This window comes from Melospiza melodia, chromosome 8, assembly GCF_035770615.1.
Source record: "Melospiza melodia melodia isolate bMelMel2 chromosome 8, bMelMel2.pri, whole genome shotgun sequence".
Lineage (NCBI taxonomy): Eukaryota > Metazoa > Chordata > Aves > Passeriformes > Passerellidae > Melospiza > Melospiza melodia.
In genome coordinates, this window is record NC_086201.1 from 30,079,269 (window position 1) to 30,092,398 (window position 13,130).

General features: G+C 44.0%; 1 long non-coding RNA gene across 1 annotated transcript; it reads left to right on the forward strand.

Moving 5' to 3' along the window:
- The first annotated feature begins 9,517 nt into the window (after nucleotides 1-9,517).
- LOC134421016 (uncharacterized) lies at nucleotides 9,518-12,393 on the forward strand. Its single transcript, XR_010028493.1, has 2 exons — nucleotides 9,518-9,769; nucleotides 11,882-12,393. It is a non-coding gene; the product is annotated as an uncharacterized LOC134421016 (long non-coding RNA).
- The last annotated feature ends 737 nt before the right edge of the window (nucleotides 12,394-13,130 follow it).

Sequence of the window (13,130 nt, forward strand, 5' to 3'; positions counted from 1 at the left end):
TGGCCGAACCCACTTAACTGTCAGGCTTGCGGCGCGACCATTGGTCAGTGAGGACGTCACTCAAGGCTATTGCCACGCCCCCGGCGCGGGCCGAGTCTCCCGCGGGGCCGCTGGTGTCGCGCGCGGCCGGCGGGCGGGAGCAGCAGCGCCCCAAGCGGGCGGACCCGGAGCGCTGAGGGGGGCCCCGGGGCGCCGCCTCCCTCCCTCATTCCTCTGCTCCCTCCTTCCTTCCCTCCCTTCCTCCTTCCCTCCCTCGCTCTGCGACGTGTAAAGGCGTTGGGAGCGGGCTGGGCTGCGGCGGTGTCGGGTTCAGGTTGCCATGGATATGGCCATTTTTTAAAACTGTATGTTTTTGATTACGAAGGGCACCGCCTCCGCCGTGCCGGCAGGAGCACAGAATACGCCGAGTTGGAAGGGACCCACGAGGATCATGGAATCCAGCTCCTGGCCCTGCACAGCACAGCCCAAGACCCTCACCCTGTGCCTGAGAGCTTTGTCCGAACCCTTCTCGAACTCTTGCCAGGCTGTGACCACTTCCCTGGGGATGCCCGACCATCCTCGGGGTGAAACACATTCTAATATCCAACCTAAACCTCTGCTGACACAACTGCAGCGCTCAGCCCAGAGGAGAGAGAAGAATGCACAGAGCCTGCATCCATCACCCACTAGACACCTTAGGAAAAGGCTCAGGGAACAGGAGCCCCTTGGAAATGCACTCAGAAGAAATGGTTGTTCCCACATTTTTGGGGTCAAACGCTTCTGGCAAGGAGCAGAGCTCCTAAGGGGTTTCCACGTACTTTCAATAAAAGGGTAACTGCATAGCTCATTGCCAAAACTTACTCTGGAGGCTGTAAGGCTTGGTCAAATGTCTCAAATTTTTGGGGTTTTGAGAAAAATAAATAAACAAACACAAACCCACAAAAATCAACCACCTGGCTGCCTAGGTGAACTGGGTGTGGCCATTCTTCATGTTCACATTATCAAACATTTAATCAGAGTGTGGAAATTTTGCTGCTGCTCACCTACAGGTCCCAGTTTGGGAGCAACTGACCCATGGTTGTGAAGTCCTAAAAGAAAAAATGTAGCAGAGAAAAGTAGCAGAAAATAACTGCAGGGCTTCAGCACAAGGTGTAAATGTCACTCTTTATATATACACTTAAGCTTCTGTCACAGCTGTCAGGATATGGCATTTTGGGAGTCACAGATTTTGCAGTTACTTGGTGAAACTTTGCTCACATCACCAACTGCTAAATTTGTCCTGGATGAGTACAAATCTATATTAGCAAATTTTATCCATTATGGGTAACAGTAGAAGACAAGATTTCCTATCATCCTACTTCCTCAGTAATGCCAACATGCAAACCAGATTTTAATTGTCCCTAGTCTTCTCAGTTTAGGAATCTTAATTTTCGGAGCAAAAATGTAAATACTTGTGGAGCTGGGAGTTTATTACTGCTAAATTTCCTTGTGAACAATTTCCCCATGCATTGAGGTTTATTTCATCTGCTATGTTTATTATGTTTGGCAGGGGTGGGGGCGGAAAAGCTGCAATTCTGAGTTGAAATGATCTTGCTGTACACTTTATTTGAAATGCTTTACTCTGAAGATACTGATATTTTGTTTTCCACCACCCTCCAGATTGAAAGTTTCAGCTGTTTAGGCATAGTAACTTCCTCTTACAGACCCCATAAAACAGAGAAGGTTCTGTTACCCATTTTTCATGCACTCTGAGATAACTACAAATCGACATGGAGAGTAGTCTTGCCTTGTGCTTCCACTTACCCGGCAGCACAAATACCCACAGGAATTGCCTATGCTAATAAATTGTCACAACAGCCATGAGGGCTTTTGGAGGAAGATATAAAGATAGCTGATAATCTATGCCTATAAAATGAGCCTCCACACACCAATGGTTTTGCTTCCCACTGATCAAGGAAACTTGAAATACCAGTGTGGGATGTGTAATCCTGTGCTGCAGTAACTTCACATACAAAAATGCAAAGTACCTGCATTTCTCACGTACTTATTACGTTACCTATTATATTTCCTGGAACTAATTTTGGATTTCCATTTGCTAAGTCCTTTTTGGCAAGCCAATACTGCCTCTTTTATCCTGCTGACCAATAATAATATTTCTCATTTTAAAAATTGTGTTACGTAAAATATTCTAAAGATAGAAGTCTCTCAAGCACCTTTTTCATTTCTTCTAGAGTCTGCTGTTCTAAGACCAGAGACTCTGAGTGCTGTCTCTTCCAGACTGTGCATTTGGTCACTAATTGAACACACAGTTCTGCAGACACTACAAGATTCAGAATTTTAGTGCCAAGGTGGTTTGTTAGTATGACAGCTGCACTCTTTTCTAAGCCAGCTGTTTGGCCACAACCTGGTGCAAAAACTTGTCTAATTCATCTCTTATACTGTAGGGGGAGAAGAAGTGGAAGAATGAAAAATGTAATGATCTGGATCTTTCCTTTCAGTGCTCTGGTTTCTGTTCAGAACATTTCAGATAAGGTGGTAGGAAGGAAAAGAAAATGCTACTACATTCACAAAAATATTTGCCTCTCAAAACAGTACCCCATGATACTTGACCCTACAGGAACTCTTTAATTTTACTCACTTCCTTTTTTTAAAAAAAAAAGTAAATTATTTTGTACACTATTGCCTTATTCCTGTATTTAACCTTTAGTATTGCCTTCACATTACTACATTAGTAATCTCCTACTGCAGGTACTCTTCATTAAAGCTTTTCTTACAACTCACTTAAAGAAATCGATCCTCGACTTCTCTCCCTGGAAATTCCCCTGTCTGTGTTTTTAGCTGGTGAGGGCAGAAAATGCAAGTTGCTCTGTGTGTGGGACTGCAGCTACACAGCTTGGGAACAATGCAAAATGATAAATATAGTTTCAGATCCAGAAAGTTCAAGGGCAATAGTGACTCATTCACTATTCTGAGAACTTTTGCTGCATAATTCAGGCCATCACTCCTTGCTCCTACTATGACTAAGCCTGAGACATTTCACCCACTGATTCTCTCCCCTCCTCCCACTGGCACAGGTATACCAGAGACTCTTAATCTGAAGACAGATTTTTTTTTTTCCCCCAATTTAAAATAAGCCATAAGAAATGTAGTAAAAACAGCATCAAAACCACCACCATTTGCTTGGGAAAGCATTATACATTAAACCTGTTAAACTGACACTGATTTTTGTATTGATCCAGATGTTGGACTGGGCTTTCCCATATCCCTGTGAAACCCCCTTTAGACTTCTCCTTTGAACACAGTGATATTGCTTGTCTCTCTGGAAAGAGAAGACACGCCATCTGCTCTGCCATTCTGTGTTTCACACAGTATCCCAAGAGAAACAGAAAATTACAAAATGGTTTCCACACAGAGCAAAGAAATTTGAAATTAAAATTCCCCATAGCTTTTATTTTGAGTTGGTTACATAACCAGCAGTAACCATAAGCCAATTATTCTCTTTTTAATTCCCACAACTATATATGTTCTTTTGTAAGACAAAAATTATTTGAATTTAAGGCAACAAGGTTCTTCAGGAAAGAAAAAAGAGGATCATTTAAATAGGCATTCTTTTTAAAGTATTTCCCTTAAGCTGTATTGTAGCAAAATATTCCAAGTATAGCTCTCTAAAAATAATCCATATTTCAGAGGTTTTCCTTTCTAAAAGGGGCATAGCAGCATTAATCTCCTAGGAGAAAGGGCTCTGAAAAGCAGGTGCAAAGAGGTCTTCCCAGTTCAAGCACATACACTGATAACAGCTTTCAGGAAGGTTAAATCCTCCCATCAGATCAGCAGGGCAGATCTCAGATAAGCAGCAGAAATTAAGGATTATCTTGACTACGACATGAACTGTTTACTTTACTATTTTAAATTGTTATGTTGGCTCCATTTCATTTGTTGTGGGGTGATACTTTCCAAAAGTGAACTAAGGACCAGAGACAACTATTATCTATTCAAGTATTTCTACCCATTCTAGCAGCAGTTCCTAAGACTATACTTTTCTTTTGTGAGGCTAACTTGCTGCACCTGTGGGTAACATTTTTATATTGATTCAAGGGAAAAGTGCTCAGTCACAACAAACATTCCCCGTTGGATTGTACAGAGGATACAGAACAGTTTCCTCTGAGCCTGGAAGCATAAGCAGTACATAGTTACTATTTAATCTAAGAAAATGAATGTTCAAATGTTTGGGCATCATAGCTCAGAAATCCAACAAGGAGGAAAACATTCAGAGGATTTATTTAACTGGAAAGAAATGGTTGAGGGAGTGACCTCAAGTGACAAGCAATAAAAATAAAATCAAAAATGCCCTCCCTGCATAGTGCATTGATGAGTCAATAGTTCAGTTCATATCACTCGCATTTCAGGCAAACAGAGGCAGTGAGGAATTAATTCAAAGGGAAGAATATTTGGAGGATTTTCTGAGACTGACACGAAGAAAGACTACAAGGGCCTGGGACATTCCTAGCGTGGTTAGCAGACAGCATATGATGTGTTCTAGCATACCTAACAAGAGCAAGCAAATCACACAAGAGAGTTATTGAGGATGACCTGCAAAGACTGGCACAATTTTTTCCCATTACTCTGTTGGTTAACCTGCTTCCTTTCATCTTGGTTGGTGAGACAGCACCATTGTTCCTCATTCTCATTATCAGTCTTAGCGTTTTTCAGATGTAAAATTCTTCACAAATCAGAACATCTACCTTGAGCAGCTAACAGAAAAGCATTCCCTGCTGCATCCAGCACACTGCATGTTATTTGCACTACAATATACCTAAATCACAGTGCTACATACGCCATGCATTCCACTCACAGTCACATTTAATGCTTAATTCTGATAACAAATCAAACTGCAGTCTTGATATTAACACAGGCCAGGGAGCAGGAGCAAATTTGGATCTTCTGTTTGTATACCCAGTGCTCAAATATCACCTAGGTGATCTTGTGCAAGCAAAAAGAAACAAGTGACAACATCATCCACCTGCCCCATCATATGCCTGAGATGAGCATGCATGAGGGAGCTCAGGGCAGCCCATGGGCTCATGCCTTGCTGCTCTTCAGAGCAGACATGGAAAATTGGTGCCTGCATTTGGCAGAGGTCAGAGCACTTGGGCTGGCCCCAGCTGCCTTGTCATGTACAGAGCTCCACAGCACTGGGCAGTCACTGGCTGACTTAACACCTTAGTTATTAGGCCCCTAAAGGGCCTTAAAAAAAGATGGGGAGGGACTTTTGACAAGGGAACACAGAGCCAGGACAAGAGGAAGGGCTTCAAACTGACAGAGAACAAGTTTAGATCAGATATTGGGAAGAAATTCTTCATTTGTGAGCTGATGAGGCCCTGGCACAGGTTGCCCACAGAAGCTGTGGCTGCCACATCCCTGAAAGTGCTCATGGCCAGGTAGGATGGGCCTTGGACCAACCTGGGCTAGTGAAAGATCATCCTCTCCACGGAAGGGGTTTGGAATGAGGGGGTTTTAAGGTCCCTTCCAACCCAAATCCATTCCACGATCTGCATGTGCCACCTCAGCCCTAATGTGATGGAGAAGACCGTGTGTGCTGCATCCTTCCCTTGTCCTAAGCTGGTTGCTTTCAGCTCTGAATTTCAGCACATTAAAAAGACCCTTGGAAAGATGCAAGCTTTCAATCCAAAGCATAGAAGTGCATCCAATTAAATTATCCCATGAAGCAAAAGCCCTGGTTTTACTTTTTCACAAACACTTGTGGCCGTGTAGAAGCTTAAGCTGGACAAAACATCCAGTTTTAAGCAGAGAAGCAAAATAAAACAAGGTAAAATGAAGCAAGCAAAACAAGCAGTCAGACTGTAATGGAAACTGTCTCATCATAAGTGGTAGTCAAAATAGTTTCAAAGTCTTCCACTTCCAGAAGGCTCCTCTGGAAGAAGAGGAGAAATCACTCTGATTGGGTACAGAGTATAATGCCAGCATCAACACAATCCCACTGCCTCTGAAATGGCAAATTAATCAGCAACACCACATGCTTCTTTTCTGCCCTGATATTTTTGGCACCCTCTCATTTCTTTTGCTGCACTGAGGGAAGAGGAATGTATGCTTCAGGTGATTGAGTCCTCAGCCTTCCTTTGCAACTGCTGTGAGTTGCCAGTCTCCTCTCAAGCTGCAAGTGTTTCAGTCTCCTGTTTACTTAAAAACAAAAGGTCCCATAAAGACTAATGAGAAAATAGACAAGTTTTTTTTAGTTCTTGAAGGATGTAACCTTGAAAGATTTCCCTCCTCCCCCCACATCTAAGTCTCTCTTTATAAACATGTAACTTTCTTAGCGAGGTGAAAGCAAGAAAGACCAACAGCAGTTCCAGTAGTACATGGTGTACCCTCATACTCCAAGGGTATTTAATGTTTATCCAAGGACTTTTGAACAGTTCCACAACAGTAGGCCAGGAAACTGAAGATCTGCAAAACTGAATCCCAAGATTTAAAAGGCAGAGCAATCAAGACTTTAAAATAATCTGGATTAAGTACATGTTTTTGCTAGTAACTAGTCTATTGCTTAAACATGTGTATGCTCATCCTAGATTCCAAGAAGAAAAACATTCAAAAATTTTGTATGGTATTTTTGGTGCACTTGAAACACTTGTGGAAGCCAAAGATTTGTGCTTCAGTAACATTAACTGCCGTCACAGAACTTCTTCACATCATGTTTAACTGCTCCATAATGCTCCATCTTCTCAGACAGGGCTTGAAACAACTCTCAGAAGTCAGGAGCTGATGGGAAATCATACAAGACAAGAAACTCTACCTTTTAAATAGTATTTTTAGCCCTCAGCATACTTTTCATAGCAGTATTAGACCAAATTATTTGGGCTTTTACCTCAACTGACTGGGTTGTGATGTGGAAATTGGTGTGTTTCTAACATGGCATGAACGCTGGTGGCAACATCACTCATTCCCATGCACGTGCCATGGCTTGTCACTCCCCCACAGCTGTCCTGAGACGGCTATTGAACTACAAAACAGAAGTGAAACAAGCTGCCTTACAAACTGACAGGTCACCATTCTCTGCTTTGAGAAAGAGGAGTTTCACATGATAAGGCTGTGAAACGTCTTGAGGTGTTTTGAATTAGCATGCTGCAGAAGGGCTCAAAGGAAGAGCAGCAGCCAAGAAATGCTGATAATTTTGTTTCTCTCTGTACACTTGGCCTTGTACTGCAGGAAAGGGATGTTGGCAGATAACAGACTTCACAGCCTTCCTGTCACAGGCAGTTTTTAAACTATGACCACGTGGCTTGGATATTTGGGATAGTCAGATAAAGTTTCATCTGGTTCTTTGATCAACAAATGGAGTTTTGGGCAATCAGATACCCCTATAATAAGGCATAAGGCCAAACCAGTTGCCTATCTGAATAATATGATTATATTGATTTTAGGAAATACCAATTCTGGAGTTACTAGAACACCTCATATTCTGCCATATAGTTGCACAGAGAGTAACCTTGTAATACCCACACTAATCACCCAAGACATCATGGGCCTAATTTGAGAACAAATCTAAGCCCCTACTGTGGTGCATGCAGTAGGAATTTTTCTTTTGTTTCCAGGCTGTTTGCTATATGTGCTGTGTTCTACTAAAGTCTCATTGGATATTTGAGGACTGGCTCTGCTAAAACAGAGTTGGGGAACAGTGGCATAGTTGAGCAGCCCAGCTGTGGTAGGGAGGATATTTTCAACTAAAAATACTTCAAGACAACAAGTAAAAAGTGGACTGTATTGAGCATTTTGGGCCAGAAGGCATGTAGAACAGATACGTGTAATTATTCACATAATTATGGTTAGGAAAACATCATCCAGCCACCTTTCTGTTTCCTCTCCAGCATTGACTTACTGTACCATGACTTTAGCAGTTATAAACTCCCAAGATAGGAAGACACATGCCCTGTTAGTCATGTTTAATCAAGAAGTTACATTTTGTTTCATTTCTTGCACTTTCATTATGTGTGTTTCCATGCAATTCTTCTATCCAGTTTATCTCACCTTGCACATTTCGGCAAGTTTTTCTTCTGGTTATCTACCTTTTAAATTGTATTTCTGGCTTTTGATTGATACATGCTAACAGGGAAAGCATAGTCTAAAAGGAAAAAAAAAATAGCCTAAATAGTGACTCATTTTGTTCTTCTTTGCCTGTTACGTTGTTTGATATGTCAACATGTTTTCTTAACAGTAAAGGTGAAATTCAGAGTTGAAAAGGCACAAGCAGTAGAATGTATTGCCTTTTTATACAGAAGTATGATTGAAGAGAAAGGTACCTGCTTAGCAGGGTTTACTGCACCTGCCTTGGTGTAAAGCCAAATGAATTCCACCCTTTGAAATAAGAAGTAATTCTTAAACTACCAGTAGTTGTTAATGATTGCTAGAACTGGAACTAATCAATGAAACCACGTGCTAGTAAGTAATAATCTTCTAGAAACATCCTGAATATAGAGATTATACCCTTTATTTAACAGATAAGAGGGAAAAGGTTAATTTACATCTCAGTACTAATTTGAGTAACAAGAACCATTAACTTAGGAAGGTAATGAGCTGAAACATCCACCAGCTCAACCCAATGACCCTGTACTTCAGGACAAGCAGAAGGATCTGTGTGATGGACTGCTGCTGATCACTTCCTGAGGATTGGCCAGGCTCTGGCTGCCTGGCACACCCCACCTGAATGGCACTGAGTCTGGCTCAGGATAAGTGCTTGTATGGAAAAAGAAAACTGTGAGGAACACTGCTCTTCCCACATAGTAGCTCCGAAAAAAGGCTGGTAGCCTTTTTCTGTAGCCCCAAATAGATTGCAGAGAATTGGCTCCAAAGCTGCCAAGTAAACATCACAAGCAGGAGAAAAAGAATGAGCACCTTTAACAGCATTACAGCTGTGCTCTTCTGCCAGCTTGTTTCTGTCTCTTGCCTGCTTCTCATGTCTAGGGCACATTTATTGGCACATTGAGACCTCCACCTTAAAAACTGGAAGAGATGAAGGCATAGGCAGTACAGTCACCAGGTGGCTGTCACCCAGACAGACAGACACAGAGCAGTTTTGAATTGAGCACTACTGAAACTCCATATTGGGACTGCTGTGCTCCAAAGAGAGCAGCAGCAGAGCAGACTGGCTTCAGCCTGCCCATAGCAGGACAGAGCTGGTTTGTCCCTGTCTCTGTTGCCTCCTGGCCTTGTCAGTTCAAGGGCATGAGTAGGAGGCAGCTGTGCCACGGAGCTGCAGGGGTAACCTCTGAGTGCCTATTTCAGAGCTCACATAGAAAGGCAGCAGCATCTTCCAGCCTGAACTTGAACTGCTTAACCTTCAGCTCTCACAGGCTTTCAGATCAGAGCTGCAAGTGGATGGAGAAGATGATTCCCAAAAGGTCTGGCAGCCTGTTACACATTACCTGGAAGCAGAGTGGGCAGAAGGATGTCAGGGCACTCTCCCTGGAGCAGAAAGGGATCTCCTGGGAACAGCCAGTCCACTGGGTCACGCCTGCCTGTGTGCAAAGGCCGTGCCATGGCCCAAGAGAGAGGTCATTTATATAAATGCCTTCCTCACAGGTGTCACAAGGCTGTCCACTGAAGGCGCTAACAGCTCAGTGCTTGAAATGCTTTAGAATTGGGCCGCATGAGAATAAAATTATTTTTAACTGCTTCACTTTTCCTTCCTAAAGAATTACATGCTTTTTTGACCCTATAATAATGAGATTACAAGAAGAGAAAAGCAATGAGGAATGATGCTACAAGCAATCATGAGGTAAGCATTCTTAACAAAGCTAATTAGATTTGGGTTTATGAAAAGAAAAAAATTAGTTAAAAAAAGTCTAAGTTCTGTAAGTGATCCTATAGGGATGAACTATGCCACATTCCACTAAAAAGATCCAGAACTCTGAGTGCAGGCTTACATGTGAAAACAGCCATTTAAAGAGATGGTTTTTACTGAGAAAATAATCTGTTTTTTATCATTGTTGTGAGGCTTTTTGGTTTTTTTAACTCCTATTAGTGTAGCAGATTGAACATACCTCTGCATTTTGTGAATCCTCAGCAGAATTGGCTGTAGCACAGTGTGTTGTAGTGGCACTGCCAATCTGTCCAGAATCTGTGTGACACGAGGCAGCACACGGGAGCAGGGCTCCTGGCATGGACACAGCCACCAGCACTGACTGCTGCCCTGAACAGTGGGAACAGGGGCTTTTGGAGCTCCCTGAACCCTGGGAACAGGGGTTTTTGGAGCTCCCTGAACCCTGGGAACAGGGGTTTTTGGAGCTCCCTGAACACTGGGAACAGGGGTTTTTGGAGCTCCCTGAACACTGGGAACAGGGGCTTTTGGAGCTCCCTGAACACTGGGAACAGGGGCTTTTGGAGCTGCCTGAACAGTGGGAACAGGGGCTTTTGGAGCTGCCTGAACAGTGGGAACAGGGGCTTTTGGAGCTCCCTGAACCCTGGGAACAGGGGTTTTTGGAGCTCCCTGAACCCTGGGAACAGGGGTTTTTGGAGCTCCCTGAACACTGGGAACAGGGGTTTTTGGAGCTCCCTGAACACTGGGAACAGGGGCTTTTGGAGCTCCCTGTACAGTGAGAACAGGGGCTTTTGGAGCTCCCTGTACAGTGAGAACAGGGGCTTTTAGAGCTGGCATCATGAGCAAGTCAGAGCAGAAACTGTTTAGCAGAAAGCCAAATGCAGGGCAAGCTTATCATTTTTATAACTATCCTTTAGAGATAAACCTCACTTGAAGTCACTGCTCTGAGAACAAAACCAGGGAAAAAAAAAAAAAAAGACAAAACAACTTCTAAAAGCCTTTTCTGCCACAATGAAATCCATCTTTGATGAAACCTGGAGGAACAGATGTTACTGAGTTCCCAGGCAAGTCAAATCTGGAAAGAAATGAGCACTATTATCCAGGAAATGGAAGTGATGGGAAGCAGCTGCAACCTGGCTCTCCCTGGCAAGTTCTGTGCCTGTTGCTCATCCCTGCAAAGAGGGGCTTCAGCGTCCCTTTAATTCCCTTTACACTGTCAGGGACACCCTGTGGAGGCTGGCTGCCCCAGCCCCGCCAGCATACTTGCAGATTAGCTTAGGGAAAGTGTGGATGTTGCCCTAATCCTGTGTTGAAGCCATGATGGATTGCAAGCCCTTTGTTACACAACAGGATCCCTCCTCTGACTCAGTGGAAAGGATTTCCTGGATGCCCAGGGCAGTGTGGATCAGACACAGGGAGGATATGCAAGGGAGCAGGCTCACTGCTCAGGCAGTCACAGCACAGCCATGACCTACCCCAGCACTTGAAATAAGAGTTGCTGGCACATCTCCACACTTCTGGGCAGCCTTCCATGTGCAGGGCTGACACACTCACTGTGAGCCCACGCACATATTCATCTCTTGACCCTAGAGATTAAAATACACACACACAAATCTTCCTCTCCATGCTCTCAGCTGTGCACAGCCAAGGCCTGTGTACCTGTGCTCACAAAAACATCCTCCCCAGCTGCTGCTGCAGGGGACTGCCATGATCACTCTCACCTCGCAGCCTGGCTGGCGGCCCTCAGCACTTCCAAGGAGCTGAAGATAAATGAAGCAAGGGCTTTCAGCAACCTGATAGTGCCACAACTGCACAAAGCAAGCTGTTCCTGCCCTGACAAAGGTGGGGGATACAAGAGGCCATAATACCATAGCCATAGTATTATACAACCACACAAATGCAATGTCTTCTGTCTGGAAAGCATTTGCAATAATATGGGTAGTGTGTTTAACCACCTGCATTTTTAATCTACTAAATCATCCCAGGAGCTCTTACACAGGGCAAGTGGAAGAGATCCTTTTCATTCATCTGAAGGTGAATCCCACTCCTACCTCTCCACATTAATTTCAGTACTCAAGCTCTGCTAGAGGACTGAGAGGACAAGCAGTCAAGGGCTTCATCAGCTGATTTGGGACATGCAGACAACAGCAACCATGGCCCTGGAGAGACTGCATGACAGCAACAAAGAAAGCATGAGTTATCTGGAGGGAGCTGGTCAGTGGTCTCCAGCTGGCCCCAGGCCCCAGCTCAGAAGGTCACACAGCTGACAAATCATCCTGTGAGTCAACCCTGCTCCTGCCTGTGTCCAGCATAACTCATGTGGCTTGGCAGCACTGAGGGAAGTTCCTCCTCCTTGCACGCTGCCCAGAGTCAATGTTGCCCTACAGAACACATGAGACAGTAAAGCCACCAAAACAGATGGCAGCTTGACCATCTTGTTAGTCACCATCACCTCCTTGAGTGGCAGCACCAGACCAGACTCATACACAAACACCACTCACAACCTGTCCAGATGATGCATCAGCACAGCCAAAATACATCTACCTATATCAAAAATATAGGTTTGCATCCAGGTCAACTAATTTACCTATCTGAAGTCTCTGCTTAGATAACAGAATGTGTTCAGATCTCAGCCAGGCTGAAGCAACAGACATCTTCACAAAACACCAAAACAGATACCTGGTCTCCACAGCTCTGTGGAGTAAGGCCCATAAGGTAATACAGGATTCATTCAGGGCCTGCACTGCTACACCCTCTGAGCTGACTCCCTAACCAGAGACTTGACTGGCACCCTGACAGCACTAGGATATGACAGTGCCACTCCATCAAACAGGTGCTCAGTCAAAACCACACCCCTGTCAAGTAAATGGGAAAATTACAGTCACCAGACTAAAGTCAGGTCTGAGTTCCCAGAATTTTGGCTAAACTTAAAAATTAAAAGAACTCATACACCGGAGGGAAGACATGGTGTTTCAGGAAAAGGACACGGAATCCATAAATGAAAGCACAGAATTATGGGGAGACAGGACACCCCTAGCTTGCCAGGTGTGACTCCATCCCTTTCAGATAAGCCCTGCCAGTCATCCTGGAGGAGCAAATGCCATGCCTGGAAGGAAAATCGCCTTCCTGGAGTGTGCAACAGCACCCAGCATGTAATTCCTCAATGTAATGACAATTAAAAGATTATGTTAATAAGCAGATAGCTGTAATGAGAAAACAATGACACATAGACCATGCAACACACATCTTTCCAGGCGCAAGAAGGGATGGCCATGGTGGTTGAGCTGTCTGTGACTGTACAGACGAGTGCTAGAGATGG